Genomic DNA, 20,928 nt, shown 5'->3' with positions numbered 1-20,928 from the left:
TTATTTCAGATACTCAAATTGCTTTACAGCAGAACATGCACTTACAATGGTACATATTACAGATACACTTTACAGACAATACGGAGATTTACAAGCGTGTATTGCTCGGTATCCAATTTCAGAGAGTTCAACTTCTAGAACCAAACTGAGTGAATATTAAATTCATACTCTAGGCACTGTTCCTATTAACCATGCTAAATTAAACAAAACTGAAAAAGAAAAGAAAATTATATAGCATACGTCAGCTCCAGGTTTTTCAGGCTTGTTACTAGAGTGTTAGTATAAATAATTAATTGGTGTGCCCCCCTATAGGTAACAAATTAAAAATGTCAGTTCTGGAGATATGGGTGGGAATCAATTCAGCAATGCTGTCCATTTTGTTCTCACTAGGCATTTCTTGAAACTGCAGTTATACTACAAAATAGTAATTTAATGGTTAATCGAATACGAAAGTGTTTAGAAGGAAAAGGATTTCAGTTAAAACTTTTACTGCACCATAAAAAATAAAATAGAATAAAATATAAAACCATAAAAAATAAAAAAATAAAATAGCTACTATTTTTCGCTCCCACTTATAGCAGTTATACAGAGTATGACAAAGCACGCGAGAGCAATCTAAGGGAAAATATATCTTCATGGAGGACGTTTCAAGGGTAACTGGCTCGTATTCACATTATAGTTACTTAAAATCACGAAAACTCCCATACCGCCAACCTGTTTGCCGGAATTTGAACCCACTTTAAACTACCATCAGTGTTTAGCAGTTTTACAGTTCGACCGATGATAGTTGAAACTTTTCGTACAGACTTACCCTGAAGAGATACTCTGTTTTAGTTTTTCGGATTTAAAATATGCAAATTAGTAACATCATTATCGAATCTGTTTATGATCTGTGCTAACCTAAAATAAATAAATGTGAGAGGGAGTTAAAAGAAGGTTGACGCTCCTGAAATAACACTCTGAATATGCAAATATTAAATGTATTCTTTCTAGGCGTTCATTACTAGCAGCCCTTTCTCATGTTTATACATTGAATTCCAGTAACATGTTAATATGTTAAATGTTAATACCACGTCTATAGAAAGTGATGTTGTTCTTTTTATCTCTATTCATCAGCGTGGGTCTGATGCGAATAAAAGCTAGATACGAATCTGAATTTCGAAATACGGACCGCAACCGACGATTCGTTGACAAGGTGCATTGCAATATCACCATTGTCATATATACTTGGGTGGAGTATGAAATAAAGCATGAGTCATTCTCCTCCTCCAAGGCTTGTCATGTAGCCACCTATACAAAACATGAGATCGTTGTCCTACTGATCGTTGTTGAATGGGACGCTGTACGATGTAACTAACAAAGAGTATGAAATTTCACATACATTTTTAAACAGATTTTCATAATTCATTATCAAGCAGTTAGCGAATGTATGTTTTCGTATTTTAAACTGATGGTATATTTTTATATAAGTTATAATTTTTATTTCTACTGAAATACTTATTATTTAAATATAAATCTATTCGGACTCGATTTGAATGAAGCAACTTATAATACAGATTTATAAAATCGGTGTCGTAAAGAATATACTATATTCATTAAGTTCGAAATGATAATTCATATTTCCAGTTAAAAAATAAGAAGTGATCCCAACATGCGCGTTTTTTTTTTTAATTTACACACACACATACACGTCTCGGGAGCATTTGCGCTAACATCCATTTGCACTAAAAATATTAAAAAACAGCATATCTTTAAAATGTCCGATAAACAGTCTCACGCACTGGATTTTTTTTTTTTTTTTTTTAACCATAAAGTGTTGCTATTGCTCCCTTTGAAATCGTTGAGTTTCTTGATTAAAAATTTGTTAAAGTTTTACAAAACAGGAAATAAGCAATAAAACAAATTCGAAAATTCAAATTTGGACTTCCAGCTGCTGATATTCGGTGGAGGACTACGTTATTCAAAATTTGATGGCTCTAAGTACCACCGTTTTTTACAATGCGAGAAAAGTACCTCTTCGTACATTCATGCAGCTTCTTCATTATTTTATTCCTTTAAATGTAATAAAGGGCGCTAATATTTGGTGGCAACAATTTGAAAAGTGATTCAACGCTTTTAGTGATTCAGAGAAAATTTCCGTTTCGCGACTAATAGCCCTTCTGGTCTAATAAATAAAAAATTAAGACCGTGCCAAACATTGGTGAGTACATATTTTTAAACAGCCGGAAGTATATTCGCTAGATAAAAGTAAGCAGTTTTGATCAGAAGAAACTACGAATACAGTATAATAGCTGAAATACGTTTTCTTAGGATAATAATGTATATTTTGGACTGTGATTTGACTTACAGAATTAATATAAAAACAGGAAATATTCGGAACGTTAAAAGATGCAAAACATTTCGCGGTGCTTTAAAGGATAACATAATGTTGGCATGCGATTTATTAGCTGCGGAAATGATAAATGGGGAAAAAGCTTTTTCCCATTTGGTTAAGAATTAATTTCTGTCCTTACGCAATCGCAAGATCATGGACGCAGTTACGGTTGGGAACTACCATCCTCATATTATCAAATGGCTCCATGAGACAGCGGTACTAACGAGCCTATAACTGGTCCTGGAAAAAAATCACTAACTCTAAGAAGCTTCGTTAATAAGTCTGAACAATCATGGCTAATTTCAGAGATTAATTGTTAAAGAATTAATTTTTTTAAAATCTAAAATGAGTAGATGGTTTAGGTAACGATTTAATGCTGATCATGTTGAAAATATTTCAGGAGAGATTGCAGCAATTAATTTATAAAATACAAACCTCACAAATTACGTATCAAAAGCTAAATGATTTTCTTTAAAAGATCCGCATAACTTAGAACACATTTAACACAATTTAATTTATCTCTCTCACTAGCTCCATCTGCCGTTTTTAACTAAACCGCGAGAGCGATTAAATGAACTTTTCTTAAAGATCTTGCGATTTTTGAGAAAGGTTCATTTATTCGTAAACCTTTCTATTTTACGAACGTTTTTGAGGTCCAGTGTTAGATCGACCTCTTTATATTTCCGAAGTTTTGTCTTGGGGCTTGGTCATCTTTCAGATAATAATACGATTTCGTGCATTTCGAAACAGTTTTGAAGGAGCATCCCACCCGGGGAATGTATCAAAGGATCTCCCACCCCACGTTTTCCTACCATCAAACCTCCTGAAAAGCATTTAAGCTCACCGTCTATTTTGAACGTCCCCTTGCCGCAAATACACTATACACTTATAGCATCCAAGTCTTCTCAGAGATTGGAAACTGGTCGTATGCTTACTACTGTACCAAACACAGCGAACCATATCGCTTACATGCTATAATGAAAGGGGATGACAAACTGGCTTTAACTTCCTTAATTCAATACAAAATATTTAAATTAAGTTTATTTATAAACCTCCCTAACTTTCTTAACTAAACTCCTTAATAACCCCATAATTTTCTTAATTCTCTTTGAATTATACTTAAAGTACCTTCGAGAGGGTAAATAATTTGAAACTTTATAAGATATATTTGTGGAAGAAATACTTTGCAGAAGTTTCACATTTATTTTCGGCCTGTTTTAACATCTATAATCACCTTTAAATTATTTTAATTTCATTAGCCTTTTTCACATAAAATTCTTTTATTATTATTTATGACTCAGTTGTAGTTCTTGTGTATATATTTCACTATATATGTAGCATTAAATTACGTATAATCGTCATGGATATCTTTTATAAGATACATTATAACTGAAGATCGCTGAAAATATTTTCTTGGCCTTTTTTTTTCTTTGAATTATAAAACACTACCAACGACTAATTAATTTTAGTAATTTATTTGCTAATAACATATCGTACTTAAATAAGTAGCATTTATAGCTTGTTCAATATTATATCAGATATATCGTTTTAAAATTTATGAGAATTGAGTGATTAATTTGTTTGTTTTGTAAATAAATTATGCTATTCTTTTTAAATAAGTTATACGTAGAATTTTATTCATTCATATTCGTAAATGATGAAAACTCTACTCATAACTGTAGTAAAGAGGACAAAAATCGACATAAGCGTATCAGAGAATAATATGGCTAGCTATCAGGAAGCCTAGTAATAAATGACTGTCCTCTTTATATATAACTTTAACTTTTAATAAGACATTGTTATGATTAGAATATTAAATGTAACTAATCAGCACTGCTTAAAAATCAGTTAATTAGAGGCCGAAATTAACCACTAATTTCAAGAAAAGTAATTTGAACTTTTCTTGTATTATTACGTTTCGTTTAATTACTTAATTATTTTAAAATAAGTACTAGGGAAATCTTCAAATATGGCCTTAAAATATTGTTATGAAACTCGAAGTAAAAAATCTGTTTAAATCTTTTCTAGTAGCTAAACATAAAATTGTTGTGTGTAATTGAGTATACTTCAATCCTTTAAATATTTTTCAAAATTTTAAAAGACTAAAAAAAAAGTATCTGATGTATTAATTTTAAAAGCTGTTTTTTTTCGTATGCATAGTTTTTCCATTAAATTTCGTTCATTTGTCTTCTTTTCAGTGAATTTATTCATTAAAATTCACTTCTACTAAAAATATTTAAAGGCTAAGTTTAAACATCTTATGAAGACTTCTTATAGTATTATATATAAATATGACTATAAAGACTTTTTAGTAAAGCAGTTTTCTGATCAGCAACAGACAGTTTTATTAAAGTGATCTTCTCCATAGATATAGAAACTTCTGAGAGGAATTAACATTGCAATAATAACACTTAGTTGAAATAACATCTAAATACAGTAGAGCTTCAATTATCCGAATCAATTAGGACCGGACCCCTACGAATAATCAAAAATTCGGATAATTGGACTTTTTTCGAAGAAGGGGTCTATGTAATTTTTTTTCCTTTTTAATTAATTACTGTATATACTGTATTTTGAAAATGGGAGAAAAAAAACTATTTTTAAAGACAGAGTTTTAATTAATTAAAATGAAAAGGCAACACATTTAAGTACGTGTTATATAGCGTACTGTACAGTATTTACAAGTGCTGTTTGACTGTCTTCATCCGTTTTCGGGCAGCCAAGTCACGCATCCGCTTGACAATGAGAAGTTGCGTGTGGTCACACTCGGGCTGACTCTCCATGCACTTAACTCAGTTTCAAGGCCAGTAAACGCATCACCAGCTGGTCATCTTTTCTCACACTTTCAATAAGTTCATCATCATTAAGAACAGGGTTTCTAAGACTTTTTTCAATCGCGACCCCTTTTTATCACTGAGATTTTTTCGCGACCCCCAGGACCCCATAACACACTTTAAAAAAAATTTTTGTGGGACCCCCGATGCGTGAACGAAGTTCAGGTGTTAGTGGGCTCCTGGGTTAGAAAACCCTCATCCCAATCGAATGCATGGGTCTGTTTCCGAACTTTTGCTGAACGTGAATAAAACAAGGATTAGCAATTGAAGTGAGGCATAAGTTCCTGTTCACGAAAGTTGTAGTTGATCTTATGATTCAGTGGGACCCCATAAGTACTGCCCAAATCCGACAAACGTGTGAGTGAAACTGTCAATTTTTTCACTTGTACTGTAATATACGAGTACTATTTCAGTTTTAGGTCGTTTCTAATTGTAAGACATAGAACGATGGGAAAATTGTAAATCAGTAACAGACGAAATGATAGCGTCACGTGCAAAGCAAGGAACATGAACGTTTATATTATAAAAAGAAATGCGTCGAAACGTTTTCGTTTTTTTCTTTTCCTGTATTGACTTTTCTTTATCTATTTTCAGATACAATGTGTAAAAATATTTGGTAATTGTAAAAATATTACAATAAGTTAAAGAAATATCAAAACTGCTAAAGTTTTTGGCGATCCTCTGCTTAAGAAACCCTGATTTAGAATTTGAAACCTATGGTCTGACAAATCACACACCATCCTTAAAAATTTTTCCCATTTTGCTGCATGCTCAGTACTAACTTCTGAACATCCTGTAAATTTCAAAAGAATGTTTCTTGATTCCTCAAGTGACACTTCATTCTCATTTTCTCCTGCCTCTTCCCTTTCGTGTTCTTGAGCTTCTTTTTCCTTTTCATTCTTTTCTTCAGTTGATTCTGGAATTCTGAAAGCGATTCGAATAATCAGAGATTCGGATAGTCGAAGTTCGGATAATTGCAGTTGTACTGTAATAGCAAATAGTTTCAGATTTGAATTGTGAACTGAAGTTAACCACTTTATCTCATAATTAAATTTCAAGAGAAAAGGTGTCGTATTGATCGAATTTTAAGACAAATTAAAAAAAAAGACCCTTTCGAAAATTATACCCTTCAACTTTTCTTGACAAGCACCTTCAAAGTCACACTGCAGATATGAAAGGAGTTTGGGAGTGGAGCACCATACGAAAATTGTTTATGCTTTTGGTTGGAGTAGAAGTCGAGAACCATGAAATACCAATCGATGTGTTGATGTTACCACACAAACGAAACATCGCCTGCCACCTAAAGACAACTAGAGAATAAAAGCAAAAACTCCATCCTAGTTTAGTGACGAATTATATTCCACCATTTTAGTTTGCTTTCCATGTATTGAGTTGAGAAGAGTTTGAAATACAAATATTTTAGAAAAATCAGCTTTATTTATTTACTGAAAAAATCGGCTTTTATTGATCGAATCAATGTCGATTACACCATATTAAATAAAATATAAAAAGAATGAGAGCACGTCTACCTTACATGTAAGCTATATTTATTCCTTGAAAAACCTTTTAGAACGTATTATACTATTAGGACCAATCGCCTAATTCTTCTACACATAAAATGTAAATGATAACGTATTAAAAACGATGACTGTATAGTTTGACTCATTTTATAAAAGCAAAACTAAAGCTATAAACATATTCTATGTCTTCCTTATATATTCCGAAATTCTGAAGAATTAATTGGCCTAATCAAAATGCGATACGTATACGTATATACATTCACTGCTGTACTAAGAACCCACTTCTTATAGCCAAGTTTAGATCCTTTCGCCTGAGTCATCCCAACAAAGTTAAACGTCATATGTATTAATGCGTCTTTAATGAACAATAGTGTTTCAGTCACAGCAGCGAAAGATCCGCGGGCAGCTAACACATCCGAGTATTTGCTCAGTCAACCCGTAAGTTTGGTATAGACGTTTTGCAATCGACGTATACAATGAGTTCAGCTCGCATATTCTAAAAATAATTTATTCAGCTGGATTCGCATTGTTGCGCAATATTAGCTTTCGTTTTCGTATCCGTTTCCTCTTAATGATGCCTTAAAAGTAGGAGGAATTCAGATTTCTACGTCTGTCAAAGCAATCTTAAAACTAGCTGCGTCACTCATATTCAAGGATTCAGTAGGATGTGATCGAAAGACAAATTGCGAAAGTTTGCGATGTGGAGAAAATAATTTAATGGCGTTTCTTCCATTTTAATGTCAACTATGTGGTTTCTTAACTCCTTCTAACTGATAACTATAAAAGGGGACATCAGATATATATTTAATCTTAAAGATAACAAATCTTAGCTATAGGAATGCTGTAAAAAAGAAGTGATACGTGCAGTTGTCGAAGCCAGGTATAAAACGTTTGCTTCTTTTCCAGCTGCAAATGCGAGTAATCAGGCTTCTCATATTGTCAAAACATACGTTAAAAGGTTACATATTCTGTCATAATAATTAAAACTTCGCTTAATGAATCGTCGGTGAAGGCAAAAGGATTCCAGCCTTAAACGTTTGGCAGGTGGTTTTGGATGTTTTTCAAAACATATCTCTCATTTAGATTTGTAAAACTAGAAAATATTCTTAAGAATCAGATTTTAATGATAGACTGCAAACAATTATGTGCAAAGAAGCAAATACTAAAGCACCGAATGCAAAATTATACAGCGTATTTGGAATTTCGAGCCAAAAATAACTCAGAAACACCGCAATATAAGATATCTCTCAGGGTACTGAAGGATTATTTAGTGTAGTTGTGACTTCCGGATCAATTCTTCTAAATGAAATTCTTTCCTAATGCAACTTTAGTTAAGTTTAATATTTTCTAAGAGGGAAAATCCACGCTCTACTTGACACAGATTTGAAAAAAAACTACTCAGATTTTCAAAAGACCGTTGAATAAATTTCCAGTTTTATAAAGTATTTCTCTCGCCTTCTTAGCATGCCTTCGTGGTGTAATAGTCAGCACACTCGGCGCGTATTCGAGAGGTCCAAGCCCCGGTGAAAGCATTACTCATTTTTCACGTCTCCAGCATAAAAAATATCTAATGTCTCTAGAGTGACGCCCGAACTAAAAAAAAGGTGATATATGATGATTCTCTACCACTAGGATTTGGCGACTAGGTTCCCTAATTCTGAATCGCCTTTTAAAAGAGGGAGTATATAAGGTATAGGTCCGGTGGCGCAGTGGCTAGCGCGTCGCCCAGCAGCACCACAGGTCCGGGGTTCGATCCGCGGGATGGACACGGTTGATTCAGCCTTTCATCCCTTGAGAGGTTCGATAAATGATTACCAAGTTCTCTTGGGGACTAAACTGCGGGTGTCCTGCGACAAGCTGACCACTTGTCCAGGCAATATGAACAAGCATCCCGAGGCCTACGGTCTAGGAAGCAAGATATCACAGCGCTGGCGGCCATGGCTCTCTAAGAGCTGTTTGTGCCTCCGACTTTCTAGTTTTAGTTTAGCTTAATATATAAGGTATTTATTTATACAGCCTTCTTCGCACGCCTTCGTGGTGTAATGGTCAGCACACTCGGCGCCTGTTCAAAAGGTCCGAGGTTCGAGTCCCTGCGAGAACGTTGCTCATTTTTCATGTCTCCTGCTTCGAAATAACCTAATGTCGCTACAATCTTTGCCTCATTTCCTAGGTGGTCAAAAATGGAATGAAGCAAGAATGATGGCCTTCTGCGCTTTGCCTTTGGTAAAGAACAATCTAGTCATTTCTATATCTAAAAATGCACTAAAATATTAACCTGAAGTATACAGCAAAGAAGCGTTTTTCATTTTACTATGACGATTGTCAGTTGACTTATGGTTCCATTCACTAAGATTTAATCCTCATTACACAGATGTTAACTCTAACACAGAAGTTATATTAATAACTTCACAAGGAAATGTACATTTTGTAGGATGATACAGATAGAATTAACAAATGACAAAATGCTTCAAAGTTCCGAAGAATATATTTTGCTGTTTTTATAAAGTTATAAAAGTTAAAATGGATTAAGTAAGAAAAGTTATAAAAAAGAAATGTTTAATATATGCACATACTTGTACAGTACAGTGCTACTTTGATGTGTCATCTTTAGAGCGTTTTTATTGTGAATTATATATATCTAATTCACAATGAAAATATGTAGAAACTTAAGGAATACATGTAAAAACTTAATAATAATCTGAAAGAGTTAAGGATTAACATTATGTCAGGAAGAGCTCTTTTAAAGTTTGTTGTTATTGTTACTAATCCCGCTTGCCATCAATGAATCAACATTAGGATAATAACGAATTGCTGAAAGCGTGTGTTACATTTCTTTCCATGGAAGGATGCTTATAATCGTAAATAATTATATTCTGCACATCAAAATATTCCACCATCTTCAAGTTTGGAGAGTGTGTCACATTCGAAAGTGCTTCCCAAACAGCCCCTTAAGAGAATGCTTCAATCAACAGATTCAATCCAAATGCATTGAGAAGATCTTAGCCAATTATATTTCTGATAATTCGTCAATATCTGGAAAGAATTGCCGAGAAAGAAATTTTTTAATGAAGAAAACTTAAAAAAGAAATTTCTTTGGCATAACGCCACAACCGCAAATCTATAAAGTCTATTTTGATGAAAGTACAATGAGACGTTTAACACACACACAGTTTTAAAAGTAATCTTGTTACAATTGCTTCATAATAATTCTTTTACATGCATCTCAGAAAATATGCATACATCTCTTATAACGTCCTGAAATCAGCAAAATAAATTAAAAATGCATCTAAGTGAAAAAATAACTACTAATGCGAATTTATGATTTGGGGGGCCCGGTACAATTGCGGTTGCACTGGAAAAAGCACAGTTCCATTTAACAATTTCGGTTTTAAGAGGACTCATACACCTTAAAACCCATTAGATGTTCGAATAGGTGACTGTTGCAAGAATTGTGATAACTTATTTATTTTAAAAGCAATTACTACCAACTTTTTACAGATGATTACATAATATAGCTGCTTTCTGAAATAGTAATCAGAAAGTTTGTGTTGCCACAAAAATTTTTATAATTTAATCCGCTTTGTGACAACATTTTTCGTCATGTTTCGAAATTGCGCGCACAGTTTAAAACATTCTGTTTCATAATTTAATTCCATATTTAATATATACCTTTTATAACATTTGGAAACTACTGTGAACCTAAAATTCTAAAAATTTCACGTTAAATTTTTATTTTATTTGGAGTTGAGTTTATAAAATGTATTTTATTAAAAAAATTTGTAATGTTTTTGTCCATAAAATTTTTCAATATTAAAATATTCATCAGATTGTTGGTTCACTTAGAAAATAGTGCCCCTATAAAGAATTCCATCCAATTTCAAGTATGTACCATTAGCCATTTTTAAAATATCATGCGCGCAAGGTGGAAACATGGCGAAATATTTTGTCACAAAGAGGATTAAATTGCAAAAATATTTGTGGCAACACAAACTTTCTGGCTACTAGTTTCCAAAGCAGCTATATTATGTAGTCAGCTGTAAAAAGTTGGAATTAATTGCTTTTAAAATAAATAAAATATACCAATTCTTGGAACAGTCACATATTAGAAGATCATGAGAGGTTTAAGGTGTATGAGTTCCCTTAAAAGTAGCCTTTTTAGCAAAACAGTGGAAGACAAAAGCTTTCAGGAAAGATTCTAATGAGCGGTGAAATGTACTCAAGAGAATGAAAATCATAATCTGATTTTGTATATAATGGCAAACCTACACTGAAACAGTGTTTCATAAACGAACTTAGAAACATTCTTTCTTAGAATCATTATAAAATCAATTCTTAGAATCAATTCATTCCTCATGATATCATTGTACTGTGAGGTGATCATAAAAAAATTATCTGGCTTCACCCTGATATGGCTTTTTCCACACCTTAGAAAATTCCTTACATTTTCGTCCACTTAAGGGAGACGGGGGCGAAAAGACCCAGTAGTCATATCCAGATAGTGATGAATTATCTTCCATCACATTTTAGTTCGAACGCCATTTGTAGAATCATTAGGTTTATTTCAGAGCAGGAAGCAAGAAAAAAAAGCAATGCCTTCGCTGGCATTCAAAATCTGATTGCTAACCAAAGGTGCTTTAAAATTACACCTCAAAAGCACGCAGCAGGGAGTAGAAGATTCCTTAGAACTAAACCGTGTTTACTCTGTTTAAACATCAAACTACGATATATACGCTTCCGCCTCTAAGACAATTGTAGCTCAATTTAAATGTTAAAAGCAGTAAATGCTTGTAAATGAATATGTCTTCATATCCTCAAGTAAAGTAAAGGTCAATAGAGTCAAACATAAAAAAATGATGAATTAATAATAAATTTACAAATCTATTTCGCTGCCCGGATGGTAAAGTGTTTAGTGACTCTGACCGCTCTAGCGAAGGGCCCGGGTTCGAATCCCGGAGCAGGCATGGATTTTGTTTTTCCTTTACGTCATAGGAAGTAGTGGTGGCCCATCTATTAGGTGCCTTCATAATTGCATATCATTACTTTGAGCCACTGCTTAGAGGAACCCAATGTCTATAATAGGCTAGAGCCCACCATTGGAATAAAAAATGAATTATTTCATAATTCTGCGGGTGTTTCATATCAACTTTTCCTATATTGCATACGTTTTTGAGAGAAGAGAAATAAAAATTTGTCAGATGCATTTATTTAAAGCGAAATATTCAAAATCCGGTTTTTTTATATATTTCTAGTGATAGAATTTATAAGAATTTACTTTTCTGTTCGAATGAAAACCTGTTTACTTTCTTAAAACAGCAGGGATCACTTTTACAGTCAGTATTTATCTGAAAATGTCTATGAGAAATAGTTAACAGGAACTCAAAATTAATCTTGCATTAAACAATCAATTAATCTGGTTGTGTACAAAAGTTCACCTACTTTGTTTACAATTTTAAAAAGCAAAAATTTATTTACTTTATTACTGTCTTTGGAAAGTGAAAAATCTTGTTGTATTATTGTAACAAATTGATATGTAGTTTGCTGTTTATATTACATAGAACTAGAGTTACTCATCAGAATTTTTTCCTTGATGTGTGACAGAGAAAACGAATTATTGCTCGTGTCGCTTTAAATGACGCCCACCAAATGCCAAACGGATAAGGTCGTTAAACAATGGTAATTCGACCGAAATTTAAATTCCAACCAACGGCTTTTTTGCATCGGAGATTTTCTGGTTCCTCTCCTGAGTATTGGAAATACGAGCCAGTTTCCCTAAGAAAGTTTCATGCGGAAACATTCCTACCTTTGGGCAGGACGGCTTAAGCTAGGGAGCCAATATATCATTCAAGTATGAAAATTATAAAAACGTTACACGAAATCAGAATATGTTCTTTTGTCAGACAAAAACAGGCTTACAAATATATGATCTGCTGGAAGTGATTTTGCTATAAACATTTTATTCCTGTAATACTACTGTTATTTTCATGTAGCACTTTAATGTAATAACGAATGCATAACAAACAATGTCTTACGTATTTGCTGAATAAAATGGTAGTATAGAAATTATGCTATCTTTGAAACAAGTATTTCGTTTCCTATTATCGTAATTATGAAAGCTACGAAATGAAACATCCACACGCAAGCAGATGTACACGCATGCATTAAAAAATATTTTCAAGCTGGTCAGTAAGTAGCATGCTCTATCTGCTTACTCGACCGTGCATAATTTGAAATTCGTTGCTCTACTGTGAGTAATTTGAAGTTCGAAACAGAGTAGTTTAAGTAATCTCACGCATCATTTAAGTCCATTTGCAATATTTGTTTTTATTTTGAACACATAATATCTCGCCGTGCACCACACATGTACAACACGGGGCTTACAAAAGTAAGTTAACTAAAACATTAAATATTACACACATAAATAAAGTGAACAAAAACAGAGAACATCAGTCTGGACTTCAAGAAACAGATTAAGTCCACTGGCTACGTCTTGCCGAATATTTTGAAATCGTTCTGCAAGCATAATCTAGGACCATCAACGGCAAGGCGTCAAAAAATCAAATGCTCCACATCTTGAGGTACGTTTTTTTTAACACTCGCGTCAATTATTTGATCTCTGATTGAAACGTGACAGATAACTTTCAAATGTACCATGATCAGATAAAAACTAAGATATGTTAAAATTAATAGAGAGGAAAGACTTTGAACGCAGTCTATGTGAAATAGAAGGAAAGAGCATTTTCGAGCCCTCAGTATTACAAAATGAAATATATTCCTCATTCCACTTAGTTAAAAGCATCTTATACTGAATGGACTTCCAATACGTCTTTGTAATGCTGATATTGGTATATATGGGGAAATTTAAAGCATCGTTAGCTAAGAAATCAGCTCTTCCATAAGAACCACAATGAGCCTGCTCATAAACAAAACGAATATCAATTCCCTTATCTCAAAGCGAACTGACGGAGTTAATAGAGTTTCGATTATTAATTTGTCGCTGTTGGTAATACTGTTCCAAAGATGAAGAGAAGAAAAAGAATCGGAACAAATAAGGTACCTATGCTATTCTACTATTCTTGATCCATTTGACAGTAAGATAAATACACAGAAGTTCTGCTTTAAAAACTGGGCATTCATTTCGTATATGGTGTTAAATGGCAAACCTCAGATTGGTCTTCAAAAAGAGCAAATGCAAGCCCAACCTTGTTGTTCATTTTGCTGCCATTTGTAAAGAAAACTATTTTAAAACTCATTTCAGTATTCTCTTTATAATCGCAGAAATTTTTGGGCTCTAAAACATCTGGATGAGGAAGATCGGGGCAGGGAACTCCATTTATGCAATCTTTCTAACAATCCGTTGCCAAGTCCTTGAAAATATTATTCTTATATTCAATTTCGAAACCAACAGGTAGAACTTCTGCAAGAACAAAAGTAGCCTCATAACTTTAGGTCCTCCAACCTTACGAGTAACCTAACACTAAAATTTATGGTTAATTACTCAATATAGCACTCGATTCAAAGGCAATTTCGTTATTGAAGTGCTTTAATGTAAATTAATAAGAATGTGTGAACTCCGACAAAGATGCTATGTACAAATTTGTTAAATTTTGTGAGGACAGGATTAAATGACCATGGAAAAAAAACGTCAGTGCTCTCATACTGCATCGAATATTAAAATCAATGATTGAAGACAAAGAAAACATTTTTCCAAAAAAGACAGATTATATATGATGTTAGACATACCTGTTATTTACTATGCTAATGGTACGAAACATTATTAAGCACACATGTAAATCAAAAACATGTAGTGGAACCTTGTTCCATCGGTTTGTGAGGATTTATCTATTTATTTTTGACTAATAGTTAATTTTCAGTTAAAGTAACTTCTCTGTAGCTCTCCCTTTTCACACACACTTTTCATGCCAGAATGTACATGAGATAGCTCACGCTTATTCAGACTGAAGGAGAAAGAAGTACTATTTAAGCGAAGGTTTTTTTTAATTTTAAAGTTGATTTTAAAGCCTAATTGGAACCATGTTGTTACCGTGATCAAGTAGTGAAACTTATTTGATTCTTCTTTTAACATTTCGAAATTCAGGATCATTCCAAATAAAATTCTCCAATTTTTTTATGATTAATTTGTAAAATTTGTATTTTTAAATAATTTTCATAAAGTTTTCAAAAATCAAATTAGAAGCAATAAAAGTTTTACCATCTTAAAGTAGACGTATTTCTAAGCATACCTGCAAAAAAGTACAGTTTTTTATTCAAAATTTCCGAAGATATACGTGAATTTATATATTGGCGCGTTTTGAAATTTGGCATGTTTTTTATAGCGATAAAACATCAAATGGGGTTTAGACTGTTAAAAATTATTTGAAAGTAGAAACGATGTGACCTTTTTCTACTCATACAACTATGTAAAAAGATAGGAACGATGTGCCTTTTTTTCCGCTCTGGCATAATGGAAGAGAAAGGAAAATTGGTTGCCACATATTAAGAAGTTCGCCAAGTGAATTATTCTTGGCGCAAACTGAAAAAATTGTGCCAAGACAAATTTTGAATTTCTCCGTAAATGTCGCACCAAATTTTACAAAATTTAATATCTAGGCATAATTTGAGTCGTAGAATGGAAATATGTGAAACCAATGGTATTTCAGAAAATGTCCGATTTTGTGTCAAAACACCTATATTAGAGGAATGCTATATATAAATCTAATATATATCTTAAGTCGTGCTTTCGAGACATGAAAAACGCAATTTTAATTTTGTCAATCGGCACAGTAGAACGGGAGGTATAGAACTGCCCCCCTTTTTTTCTGCGCAGTGTACATATGTTATTAAAAATATTTATATTTAAAGCATAATGCATCACCGTTAATGTGAGAACTAGTAATCAGTAGAAAAGATATAAAATAATAAGGAATTGTTTTCTGTGCAAGGCATCAATGATCACGTATAACGTTTCGTAATTTTGAATAGCATAAACTAACAAGACCTAGAACATAAGTGAAGAATAATCTTCATGTCTTTGTAGCAAATCCAAAGAAGGTCTAAAGAACCATTTATTCACTCAATATAAGTTCACAAATGGCTCAACTTGTACATATACAATAGCCAACATTTCTGGTTTAATTCAAAAGGTAACGATGAACTTAAAATTAAATGTAGAAAGTTTATACAAACGGCTCACAAGATAATTTAACTCGCAGGAAGGCTCTGAGTCGTAAAAGTAGGCGTAACACGCTTAATGGCTAGATGCGCTCGACGCCACAGAAATCTAATCGCTAATAATTCAAGATAGCAACGCGGCTTTCAAGTAGGCATAGCTTGCTCTAAAATCGCCTTTCAAAGGCCTTCCCTTAAATATTACTTCTTTCTATCTCATTTGAATGCACGTGGGCTAGTTCATTAGCATTCTAACAAGAAAGGCGTGGGTGAAACTGAGGATCAAAGCAAGTGTTACTGTAAAGAAAAATTAACTATTAGATAAAATAAATAAATCTCCACATACGCATTAGTGTGTAATTGACAATATTAATTGATTTCTTTATCTATAATTTAGTAACTGAATAGTTGTAAGCAGACATATTTATCACAGTAAAAGCTGCAATTACGTACTGTGATTTAATGCTCCTTTTTCAATGCATAAGTATCAGCAGAAGCTGAAGGTTTCTCAATGTGTATATTGTCACTGTAAGAAATTGGTAAATGAATAATGTGTTTTAATTTCTATAATTATAATGTATATCTTTGAACAGTAACAGTATTTCCTCTCCTATACTTTAGAAACTGAATAATTGTTAACATGAGCATTGTAATTACAGCAAACATTACGTTGTTTTTATGTATTACCATCATGCATTTCTGAAACATTCTTCAAGAGACATATTATCATGCTGTGCTGTATACCTACATCCGGCTAGACGATTAAAAAATCCTGCTGAGCTCTTACCCAGTTGACCAGTTACCTGTCGACAGGAAAATGAAATGATGGTACTACTACACGCTTTTTTTCTTTGCTCTTTACTGTGATGAGACTCTTTACCCTATTTCAAATTTCTCCGAAAGTTCACCTCTTTTCTTTTAATTTTTCACTACTCTATGGACGAAGAGCAATTGTCAACTGTTAGATTTTGGTTACTTTTCTCATCAAGTAACGCAATGCTTAAAAACAATTTAAAACGATCTTAGTTATTACAATAAGAATAAGAATAGATTTGACCTTAGACTAGACCGATGGATTTTGTTTGATTCAGATCTACTCGCTATTCTCAAAGTTTACAAACTGAAGTAAGTTTTTTGTCGTAAAAATGTAGTATAAAGAAGAAAATAAAATTTACTTAATTTTTTTCACACATGGGAACACTTTCTTTCGGGAACACTTTCACATGGGAATATTTTCATTAGCAATAATATCACCATCTATATCTAAAAACGTCATCCCTTGCCAGTGGTTATACACCACTGGTAAGGGTTATATAGGTAAACAGAAATTACACAGAGTTTGAACTGCCCCCCCCCGTTTGAAAGTAAGTTTAGAACAGGGGTTCTCAATTGGGAGGGGATTTCATAGTCTCAAAGAGGGGTTGTGGTCTGCCTTAGATTTAGCTGTTGAGTATTTAGTTTTAATTTATGTACATAAAAAACTACTTTTACTCAAGCTTAAAGTACTTATCAACATTTCCTACACTTGTTTCTGTTTAATTTATAAAACATGCCAGACAATAAACTAAATAAATGCGTATGTATTTTTTGAGTTTTCGAAAGGAAAGAGGGAGGAATAATCTCTTAGAAACGGTAAAAAGGTGCATGGAGCGAAATTATTTGATAACCACTGGTTAGAAAATTAAAACAAAATCAAAAACGTGAAGAGACTCACTACGAACGACTGCAATATCTAAAACATTTTAAACATATAGAAGAATGTATTAGACTGAAAAGTTCTATCAAAATATGCTGATTATTCTAAAAATTCGATAACTTTCGTTTAAATAATTTCGTTTAAATAATACTGAATCTTCTTATAAACATCTTGTATATTCCAGATAAATATTTTGATAATAAGAATTAGTGTTTGCATTTCAAACATGAAAAACAAACATCCAAAAATGGCATCAAAAATCCAACCAAAAGTACACAAATAATTTTTGATTACTCCAAAGTGTTCAATTTGGATATATCCCCCTATTTCGTATATGAATTTATCTTTCTCATAAAGCCAACAAAATAGAGAATCTCAAATTCATGATCCGGCACTTCCGAAAATGTTTTAAGAATTTTTTTTCCTCATTTTCACTTTCTCCTTCGAATGCCTCCTTCAGAGAAGTGACGCGAGTCTGAAAGACGTGGTAGAGTGTGATTACGTCATTGAACGTAGTGGTGTGTATAAGTATGCGCTGTAGGGATTTTGCAGTCTCGTCTATAGGGATTTTTACAGGTATTAATTATTTTTACTATTCATCGGCCTTGCGGAGAAGGATTCGAAGAACGAAAGATTTCACGAGGTATTATTAATTACCTAGTGAGGTAGCGTAATTTGCATTTTCTAAAATTTCAAGTATGTTTAAAACAAAAGACTATGCAGGCATTTTAATGAAAGACAATTTAGTAATATCATTGCTACATTTAAAATGATTTGTGTTCTTATGCTTCATGTTTCGTAGAATACATTGCAATGTTCAAGTTGTAAAATCGCTATTAGCTTTAAAATAAGTTTCGTGTTTTATGTTAGCAGATGGAGACAAACCCCTAAAGAAAGCGAACAATCTAAAAGTAATTCATGGGCTTTGCCAAACGTTGCTGTTGTGCGAAACAAAGGACATCTAATATACATTTATCGCTATTTCGCGTCCAGCCAGTCTTTGAATGTTGCCATTATGTATTGTGTCGTGCAATTTTAATCGATTTGTTATTCGTTACCTAATTGAACGATTTAAAGTAACAAATGCAGTTCTAGGTAATTTAAATCTAAATATTTTAGTAATATACCTAATTGGTAAACTATATTTAATTTTTGATGTAACTGACTGGTAATTTTTTAGCATTTTGTATCTCATTTGTAACTGACAAAATATTTATTTGATGCCATATGTTGCAAGTAGAGACATTGTTCTTTTCCTCTATAATTTTTTATTTTTTAAAATTTATTAACTTCTTTCTCAAATTTTTAACGATAAACTTTACTTAGATTTGTTAAACTCAATATGAAGTTTACATGCTGCAGTCTTTTTGCTTTGTGTTTGTATATCATTTTGCCGCCCTAACGGGATAGTGGCTAATGACTCTGACTATCGTATCATAAGGCCCGGATTCGAAACCCGGAGAAGGCATGGATGTTTGAAAAAGTATAGTGTCTAAGCGGCATAGGAGCACTCAAATATGTGACTGACCGAAAAGAGGTCTGGGGTAGAAAGGAACTCTCAAGTAAAAGTTAATGATGGAAACATTTTATCTCTTTGGAAATATTTTACATAATCAGGATAATTAATTTAGTAGCTGTTAAAAAGATACAAAAATCACATGCAAATGTTGTGATATTACTTAATACGAGTAAGGAATAAGAACAATATAAGTAAGGAATAAGTACAATTGTTATTCTTATTTGCTAACAACATATTAAAGGAAGATAACATTTATCATAACTTTTAAAATCAGGTTATTGCATTCGACATCGTGCAATGTAATTATTTTTATTTTAAAATCACGCGTTGATTGGGTGCCCATCGTAATTTGCATCATAAATTATTTCCTCTCTTGTAGTATACAATAAGTGTAAGATCTTTTCCGTAACTTAATGCCATATCATTTATTATAACAAAGATTGCACCATTTCTGCTTCCCATAATATTGCATCTTATGATGTGATCCAATGTGTAGCTATATTTCTGACCCACTCTATAAACATAATTTATGGTATAAAAATAAAATGAATATAATCACATGGTTTGACTTGCGGAACTTAAAGAAATCAATGTGTTATGTAGCCCTACTTAGGGGAAACAGTCGTTGTTACAAAGTCCGGTATGCAGATGAAAAGATGTTGGATGTGTTCTTTGGAATATATCAGTCTATGCTGTTTAGACACGTCATAAAAATTTATCTCCTGCGATGGCGGATGATTTGTCGTGTGCTAAGTGATGCACGAGAAAAGTTTTCAGTATGAGGTTGATCAGATGAAAACAAAAGACCGAAAATCACAAATCGTAGTCAGAATACAAGAACTACTAGACTTTATCTGTCCCATGCGGTCGAGCATTGTCCTGTTGGGCTTTGATTTTAGGTAATCTGAAGAAGGAGGAGGCGACAGTAACTTCTAGCACTTGGACTACGTACTGGATGAGGAACGGGACATTTCAAAATGCTACTGCCGCTCCTGAACGGCAATAAATGGCATCACAAAGACATGAATACATTTATCATAATGCAGTATTTTTTTCCCGGGTAAGACAACGTCGCGTTTTTCATCACTGTATCAATCAATATGTGTACACCCCTCCATCGACTTGAATTGCAACTGGGGGAAGCGGCATCTCCATATTACCCATAACCCTCATATTAGGCAGGAGGAAAATGCACAGTTGATCATCGGTCACTAAAACGTCCTAAACAATTTAGGTGCTGCCTTTAAATCACTCAAGTCTGGAGACCCGAGCACCATTCCGGATCCTAGCCTCAGACATATAGTGCTCCGTAACCACCCCACCCCTATTTGCGGGGCCCAAGGGGTCACCACTCCCTGGTCTCGGGTTTGGAGGTGGATCTTGGGTTTGACCTGATCACCTGGAAGCTTGACTGGTCTTCTAAATGCTCCCACCTAGTACTACGCGGGACATTACCTAGCAAACTCGGTACCGTCCCACACAAAGCTACAGAACCATCTTTTCTGCGACTCATGCCGACTACCTGACTGAGCCAAGGAGCCTAACTCAAGGTACCTCCCAGGGTGGTGGAACCGCCTACCACAATGATTATATACCCCCGTGGTCGAGACTGTCTAGGCACAAATCCTAGCCAGTAGCTTCACAAAATTCTCTGCGTCGATCCCCAGGGATTTACCACCGTATAGGTGACTTCTAAGTATTGTTGCACCGGAAGACTTCTCTTATGTATAGGCAATCGTAACCAAAGCAGTGAAACCTTGCTATGTTGCAGATGACGCTGAGTTGTTCCAGTCGGAGAGTAACTTTTGTTTAATGCATCT

The sequence above is a fragment of the Stegodyphus dumicola genome, chromosome 4 (genome assembly GCF_044657685.1).
Source record: "Stegodyphus dumicola isolate Sdum_Otavi_A_Nest chromosome 4, ASM4465768v1".
Lineage (NCBI taxonomy): Eukaryota > Metazoa > Arthropoda > Arachnida > Araneae > Eresidae > Stegodyphus > Stegodyphus dumicola.
This window is presented reverse-complemented; position numbering follows the sequence as displayed.